Below are 9,574 nucleotides of genomic sequence, written 5' to 3'. Positions count from 1 at the left end.
ATCTATATAGAACATGGGGTTCAAAGCAAGGAAAAATTGAGTGTTTATCGGTGAAACTTTTAATTTGTGTTAAATTTATCATTGTCAATATATGAACTCTGCACCTTAACATTAAGTCCCACAGTTAAGGGACTTAATGAATGGTTTCTTCTAAAAAATAAAAATGATTGAGTCATTTCACATCATATGAAAATATTAATTTTTAATACAAATTTGGCCCTACAAAAATGGAAACTCAGTAACCAAGATAATGGAGATTCTCTAAACACGAGCGAATATCACAGTAAAATTGTTGATTGGGATTTACACATTGGATGTATCCTCAGTGATTTGGTACAATTATACAACATTATTTTATAAGAACTGAACAACTGATGAAACAACTTACTTATGTGACCACATATGAAGTGTTATAACTTACCACAAAAGGTGAACTGTGCCACTGACCCTTGGTAGATCTGCACATGATAAAAAAAAATGCATTATAAATACTAACACAGCTATTAATAATTAAACTGGCGGGGTACATTTAAGATGTTAATGTCAAAAAATAAAATAGACTGGTAGAAAGAAGTACAAGGTAATGGTAATGGGGGGAGCCATGAAAATATATCTTTTCAACATGATTCAGTGTGACATAGCAGGAGCATGATTTAAAAAAACAGGTCTTTTAACCTAAAAATGTTTTAATGGCCATGAAGAAAGGACTCTTCAATAGATCTTTCAACTCACCTGTGTTTACTGTGTCCACCTGAAATTACTTGCAGTCTGAATTTTTTTTCTTTGGTCTTTTTGTCTTCGGTCTTCAGCCTTGGAAGAAAAAATAAAAATACTGAAAACCTTATCAGCACACTAAATATACAACACCTTGCTATATTTCAATCTGGGTATTACTTTTAATTGTTTTAGATAGAAGTTGCCACTGCTAGCTAAGTCACTTTTGAACGATGCTAATGAGAAGAAAAAAAAAACTGCCGAACAATGAGGCTGCTGTTGTGAAAACTTTCTTGCGTTGGCAAGGGGTCGTTAAAATATCACTAAGACCCTCTCTTTATGTGTGATTCTTATTAAAACTGTGTTTTAATCTGTTAAAACTGTAAAACTGACAACATAATCTATGTTTGAAAAAAGAGCGCGAACAACAGCGAACAACTATTCACCACCTGGGTCTGTGCTTTTTAACACAACAGCGCATTCGAAAAGAAGTTCCTGGCTGCAACATATTAATATACTTGCTTTTGTAAAATAAACATAACGAAGGTTCCGTTTTACTGACAAGTTTCTCCAAATGTGCTCTCTAGTCGCTCGAGAAGGGCAGCCATATTGAAAAGAATTTTCGGTCAATGTCGTTCAGTAGTGATGTGCGATACCACTGATTTTCTTTCCGAGCCGATACCAAGTAATATTCAGGGTGGTATCGATGATACTGATCCGATACCGATACTTTGTACAAAAACTTATTTCATTTATTGTATCTCAAATTACAGCATCATAATGATTACAGGACATCAGATTACTTGTTCTTATCACTTAATAATGCAGAGTTCATCATATAGAAATAAAAAAACTGAAGTTGTGCTATTTGAACACCTTGCCTGCCTGCAGCACTAAAGGACTCCGTGAGAGACGTCTGTCTCGCCCTAGCAGCACCTGTCCCTCTCCTCCTCTTAAGTTCGCCTCACCATACGCTCCTGATATTCTGTGATATGATTTACTCTGAGGTGTTTGACAAGGTTAGTGATGTTGCCACAACCATACATGCCAACCCTCCCAATTTTTCCGGGAGAACATCGAATTTCAGTGCCCTTCCCGAAAATCTCCCGGAGCCCCCATTCTCCCGAATTTTTCCCGATTTTCCAGCCGGACAGCAAAATTGAAAAACCATATCGCAGAATTCATAGTGCGGCCCAGCCAATTCCAGTTTCCAACAATGGCGGCAGCTGCTTAGTTTTAATATTACTCTTATTTCTCTTTCTGGGTCGCAAAAAAACTTTTAACATATTTTCAGGTGAGAATGTAGCTGTGTAAACTTCAAATATCTGAGCCGATCCAAACATCGTTTTCAAACCCCCGCGGTCTTTCGCTACTCGGGTTAAACATGATATAGTCACTTTGATAACTTAAAAATGTTATTGTTTGGCTTTTTCAGTGTTTTATTTGTTCGTGACTAAATCGGTTTGGCTGAGATTAAAGTTATTAGATTAGATTAAATAAAATGTAACTTTATTAATCCCTTGGGAGGGTTCCTCCGGGGTTTTCACACAGCTGAATAAACGTCAAACAGAAAATAATTAAACAGAAGAGTTTACGTCAGCGCCCTGTTATATTTTAGATAGCAAGGAGCAGACAGCAGAGTTTCACTCCACCGAAGGAGCTCGTGACGTACTACCCGGCTTTCTTTAGACCATGAAGGCCGGGTCCTCAGGTGGAAGCAGCCTCTGAATTTGGACACCCCCGCTGTTTCCGGGCCGGCCAATAATAACGGTGACATTTAACGTATTTTATCTGATAAATAAACCCTGTAAAATGTACTTATCACCCCCCAACAGCCCCTTTGAATGTCTCCCTAGTATGGCCACAACACCTCACTCTTGGAGCACTTTTTTTGCCACATGTATCGCAAACCATGTCTCAGCTGTTTGTGGAGGTAAAATACTTCTGCACGATTACGCTCAGCCATTGTTGTGAGTGTGCACGCCAAGGGGCTGCGAGACATTTATACAGCCGTATTTCGTACATGACTATGAAAGACGGAAGAGGAAGTAGTTCCTTTGAATGTAGATAATCCGAATGTTATAGTTTCTTTCCACTGTGTTCCTGTTAGTGATAAACTACAAATTTACTCTAAATTACTAAAATATCGATATTTTAATGTGAGAATCGATTCTAGAACATAAATGATTGGTATCGGAAGAATTGATATTTCAGTATCGATCCGCACATCACTATCGTTCAGGTTAGAGAGAAAATGTCATGACGTAGTTGATGTACACATGCGGAGCTCGGAAAAAAAAAAATTTACTCAAAAATCATAATTAAGAAAGCAGTATTTACTCTTAACTTCTAAGCCATATACAATTATAACTGTTTGAATTGTTAACAGAAAAGAAATTTTTTAAGTTGTTTCAACTTTGTGAGGAATTTCAATTGTTATATCCACAAACTTTATAAGTCAGGTAGACTGTTGGGGTTTACAGTGCAGCCTTCAGCTCTTAGCCACTACACTATGTGACACCCCTTTCATCCACGCTTACATTAGACAAAACTTTCTATTAATGTGCTTTGATAGTCTCTGGGAACATCCAACTCGCTCACCCCCTCCCTCCTGTGCTGAATCATAGAGCGAACGAATCACTCACTCACTCACTAACTCCCTCCCTCCTGTGCTGAATCAAAGAGCGAGCGAACGAATCACTCACTCACTCACCCCCTCCCTCCTGTGCTGAATCATAGAGCGAGCGAACGAATCACTCACTCTGTCACTACCCGATCCGTACCGGAAACCCGATCGGTACCCCGCATGCGCAAATCTTACGTCACTTCCTCTCTTTGCCAACATTGCGACATTCAATATATTTGAATGATACTGTTATCGCCCAGTTAGCTCCTAGCATTTCTCAACAGCTCTGCCTCCTTTTCGACTACCCGGGACATTTAAACAATGGATAATCCGTGTACAAAGAAATTCATGCTTTTCTCCTCAACAGAGAGTGTTCCCCGATTGAGCAACAGCGCCGTAAAATAAGAAGAATGGCGCCTAATTACAGAGTTAATAATGCAGACTTTGTAATATCTCACGTGTAGATTCATCAGCCAGATGAAGTGTTTACTGACAATTGACAGTGATAGCGGAAATCATCATCACTATTCCAACAATCCTCTCCTCACAGACAAGCATAAACACACTCGACTATCGCTAAATCAGATTTAACACACGTTTGTATTGACGATAATTCAGTTTATAATAGGGTTTATTCGCTCGGTCAGCAGGTGGCGGTATCCTCGTACACTGGGGAGTAAACTGCCATTAAACGAACAGAAGAAGAAGAAAACATCTGCACATGCGCGGTACGGATCGGGTAGACCCGATTTGTACGGTCAGACTTTACACATGCGCAGTAAGGATCGGAGAGTCCTGATCCGTAACTTTCTTTTTATTTTTCGTTTTTGTCTACATTGTACTGAAATGCTTCATTATTGCAAACATTTTAAGATATACTTGTTATTCTTAACATCTTAACAGATACTCTGACCCATAACTATCGTAAAACGCTACGACCGGAAGTAGAAACCTTTCGCGCATGCGGGGTACCGATCGGGTTTCCGGTACGGATCGGGTAGTGACACACTCACCCCCTCCCTCCTGGCTCACAGCTTCTTCTTCTTCTTGGTTGGCAACCAATGTTAAGGCGCATTACCGCCCCCTGGCACACAGCGCAGTGGACATTTAGATGAGAAAATATATATAAAATATATATTTGACACACTTAAGGAAAATACTAATAAAATACACATAAACAAAATAAATGTTTATTAAGCAATTTTGATAGGAAATTGCTTAATTTTAGAAATGTTTTTGCTCTTTTTTCTCTCTAAAATAGTTGTTGTTGTTTTTTTTTTATCATTCATCTTAGCAGTGGGATTTACGTGAAAAGGGAAACAAATTAAGTTTGAGTGAAAATGTACAATTTTTGCACTCTCTGGTCAACTGACTCAGTGAATCAAATGACTCAAAAAATCCGATTCACTTTGGTGAGTGACTCATTAACACTCGATTCAGTAAAAAGAATCAAATTTACCATCACTACTATTCATTCACTTCCACATTCACACACTGGTGGAGGCAAGCTACAGTTGTAGCCACAGCTGCCCTTTTGCACAACATTCAAATTTGTTACACCTTTAAATATCAGGCAAATCAAATGTTATATTTACCTTCCTTTTCTATATATGGACCACCAGGACTCAATTCACTGGTTATTCGTTGATGAACCAAACATGTGACTGGACTCTCTGCTGAAGTGGTCATCATGATGGTGACATAGTGCGCACTGAACTGCAGCCATAATGCAGTTTTCTTTCCCACAGTCAGTTCTCAGTCTCATCGGTACAACACCAAGGTTCCCAACACATGACAAGTAATAGTAAACTATAACCGCTGGATTATTATTTGTTGGTCCACATTCTAGACACAAAACCTGAAAACCCATCAATGCACCCTGAAATGGCCAAACCGAATGGTTTCAGCTTGTCATAACCATCAGCATGCCACATGTAGTTGGGTCCCAGCAAATGATAGGTTCTCCTAATGAATCTTCTGCGTGTTCTCACCTGGCATCCATGAGGATTAAGCTCCTGGAGTATTTTCATCACATCATCCCTCTTTACTTTAAGATGATGCTTTTGTTTAAGTACCTGCCACATTGTTCGATACCCAAAACAATCACCCAGGTCCTTGAAGCTTCGCTCTGATTGCGTTAATGATCGTTGTTCTAGAGTGAAAATGTTTTCTTCGGTTAAGTCCAGCATTATTGAGTTTACTTTTTAAGACTCCTTAAACTCATCTTTACACCATGCAAACTTAACATCATGTCCATGATAACACTATATGAGTGACCTTCGTTGAAAAATTGAATGCAGTACTGTAGGTTGTCTGATCCTTCAGCCTGGTCTGTGTCCCGCAAAAGCTCCAGAGACCGTCCACAGGAAGCACAAAAAGGAGTGAATAGGCTGAAGCTAACGCCACAAAACGGGCAAAACATTTTCCAGTTCTCTATGTAGTGCAGCGAGCACCATCAGGGTAATAAGGAAGCGCTGTGAGGAGTTAGTTTCTCGACGTTTGTTGACATCCCACGTTTAGCTGACTATAAATCACTTTTCTGTGCTACAAATATGGAGTAAGCCTAATCGTTGAGTCACTTCCGGTATTTCAGACAATCCCTTTCCGTCAAGAGCCACTTATTTTGTTGCAGACTTGTTAATTTGTTGCGGACTTGTGTTTTCAGTGTTTTCTGAAATGTTATTTTGTTGTCGATGTTGTAAATGTGATTTGCACTTCCCAGCCACTGTAAACAACTGAAAAGAACACAACATTAATAACAATCGCACTCTCCGAAGTAAAAATTTTACACACACAAATTGTTAAAGACAAATTTGAATTAATTAATACTAACATTTTTAAAGGTGAGGCTCACATATAAAACAATGAAACTCTTTATTAGATTAAAAAGGGGATAGACCCTATTTTCTGTACCAATTTGGTGACAGATCATGACATGAAATAACACTATTTATGTATTTATATACTGTATGTATCTTCCCATACTTGAAAAGAGGTCCTTTAATCTACACAATGTCATCTCTGTATCCAAACGCCATTGGGTGTTAAACATAGAAATTATGAAAGACTTAAGTTACATTAAACACGCATTACTATATTATTTCCTGGATGTACCTTTGTCTTGAAGATCGTTCTACAGAAACATAAACATCGTGACTGAGCATGGGTCTCACTGATACACAACCAAGTTTACCTGAAAACTCGCATCATCCCTCTATGTGAGCTGTGCCTGCACTAAAGTCACAGGGCTCTGACAGCATGAATATGAAAACCAGTTATGTCGCTGGACTGAGCCGCTTTAGCTTAATTACCACAACTGAAAAACACTGCGTGGAGACAAAAGCTTCGAAAAACTGTGACTGACAAAATCCCGCACAAACGATTTTAACTACATCACTCACCACTGAGTGCGAAACTTTTTCATAAAATTTTAAAACTAAATGAGGGAGGTTACAGTCCATCGAAATATATCACTGATATGTTTTTTTTATGATAAAACATGTGGTTAGTGAAAGCTGCGAAGTAACAAAGATGTGAAGACTTGGAAAGTGACCTTCTGCTAGCAGTCCATTTCATGCCATTTTGCGTAAAAATACGATACTGTCATTACAGTGGTCATTATTAATCTAATTTTGACGTATCATACTGTTTAGAACTTTAACTTAAAACTGCTATACGTTATTGTTTAAAACGTGTTGTATATTCGAACAAATTAAGATAATCTCACCTCAGACAAAATGGAGATCATCCACTGCTGAGCCGTGAGTGTCCTGCACATGGCACAGCAGACTACGGGTGGAAGTGTAGAATGATTGAAATGAAAATGCTTTCAATACTTAAATCTATTAGATTTCTTAATTTTTCATGGTACTCATACATTTTTGTTAAATCTGCTAAACAAACTATTGCTTAATTTACCCTAAACAAAACTGTGTAAATTTAAATAATTGAACATCTCAAAAATGTTTAGTTTTGTTTAGATTTAATTAAAACAACACATACATGTTTTTTACTGAGTAATACTTACTATTACTTTTCTATTAGATATTAATGAACCCAAATCACAGTTTTTACAGTGTACATCACCTTCCCTGACAGTCGTAGCTTGGCTCATCTGAGGGTGAAATTATAAGAATGTGTTATTTTGCAAAGTGCTCTCTAAGGTTCCTAAATAAAATATGGCATTGAGGTCATTTCTTTTGAATTAATCCCATCACCAGTGTGTGAATGTGTGTGTGAATGGGTGCATGACTGGATGTGTAAAGCGCTTTGGGGTCCTTAGGGACTAGTAAAGCGCTATGCAAATACAGGCCATTTACCATTTTTGAAATATAAGAACCTCTCCTGTTTTTAATGGCACTCTGGGTTTCCTTACTTTCTGTTCCACTCCCAACCCCAAATACAGTGGGGCAAAAAAGTATTTAGTCAGCCACCGATTGTGCAAGTTCCCCCACTTAAAATGATGACAGAGGTCAGTAATTTGCACCAGAGGTACACTTCAACTGTGAGAGACAGAATGTGAAAAAAAAAATCCATGAATTCACATGGTAGGATTTGTAAAGAATTTATTCGTAAATCAGGGTGGAAAATAAGTATTTGGTCACCTCAAACAAGGAAAATCTCTGGCTCTCACAGACCTGTAACGTCCTCTGTAAGAAGCTTTTCTGTCCCCCACTCGTTACCTGTATGAATGGCACCTGTTTGAACTCATCATCTGTATAAAAGACACCTGTCCACAGCCTCAAACAGTCAGACTCCAAACTCCGCCATGGCCAAGACCAAAGAGCTTTCGAAGGACACCAGGAAAAGTATTGTAGACCTGCACCAGACTGGGAAGAGTGAATCTACAATAGGCAAGCAGCTTGGTGTGAAAAAAATCAACTGTGGGAGCAATCATCAGAAAATGGAAGGCATACAAGACCACTGATAATCTCCCTCGATCTGGGGCTCCACGCAAGATCTCATCCCGTGGGGTCAAAATGATCATGAGAACGGTGAGCAAAGATCCCAGAACCACACGGGGGGACCTGGTGAATGACCTGCAGAGAGCTGGGACCAAAGTAACAAAGGTCACCATCAGTAACACACTACAACGGCAGGGAATCAAATCCCGCAGTGCCAGACGTGTTCCGCTGCTGAAGCCAGTGCATGTCCAGGCCCGTCTGAAGTTTGCCAGAGAGCACATGGATGATACAGCAGAGGATTGGGAGAATGTCATGTGGTCAGATGAAACCAAAGTAGAACTTTTTGGTATAAACTCAACTCGTCGTGTTTGGAGGAAGAAGAGTACTGAGTTGCATCCCAAGAACACCATACCTACTGTGAAGCATGGGGGTGGAAACATCATGCTATGGGGCTGTTTTTCTGCCAAGGGGACAGGACGACTGATCCGTGTTAAGGACAGAATGAATGGGGCCATGTATCATGAGATTTTGAGCCAAAACCTCCTTCCATCAGTGAGAACTTTGAAGATGAAACGAGGCTGGGTCTTCCAACATGACAATGATCCAAAACACACCGCCCGGGCAACAAAGGAGTGGCTCCGTAAGAAGCATTTGAAAGTCCTGGAGTGGCCTAGCCAGTCTCCAGACCTCAACCCCATAGAAAATCTGTGGCGGGAGTTGAAAGTCCGTGTTGCTCGGCGACAGCCCCAAAACATCAATGCTCTCGAGAAGATCTGCATGGAGGAATGGGCCAAAATACCAGCTACTGTGTGTGCAAACCTGGTAAAGACCTATAGTAAACGTTTGACCTCTGTTATTGCCAACAAAGGTTATGTTACAGAGTATTGAGTTGTATTTTTGTTATTGACCAAATACTTATTTTCCACCCTGATTTACCAATAAATTCTTTACAAATCCTACCATATGGATTCATGGATTTTTTTTTTTTCACATTCTGTCTCTCACAGTTGAAGTGTACCTCTGGTGCAAATTACTGACCTCTGTCATCATTTTAGGTGGGGGAACTTGCACAATCGGTGGCTGACTAAATACTTTTTTGCCCCACTGTAGATGCTGACAAGCTGACACAGTAACATGGAAGAGGGAAATAAGAACAATAATAATAATAAAGATAAAAGATGAAGTAACAAGTTTTTAGTTTCTTGTTTATTCCAGATGATCATCCAGATGTCTGTGACATGTGATGACAAACACCATAATGGAAGGCCTTTCTCATCACATGCTTAAACTCATCATCTCATCATATATTTTTGCATACGCTGAGCAGGCA

This window comes from Diplotaxodon limnothrissa, linkage group LG17 (genome assembly GCF_057381915.1).
Source record: "Diplotaxodon limnothrissa isolate DT_005_m linkage group LG17, D_limnothrissa_male_GT1.1, whole genome shotgun sequence".
Taxonomy (NCBI): domain Eukaryota; kingdom Metazoa; phylum Chordata; class Actinopteri; order Cichliformes; family Cichlidae; genus Diplotaxodon; species Diplotaxodon limnothrissa.
Note: the sequence above shows the minus strand (reverse complement) of the source record.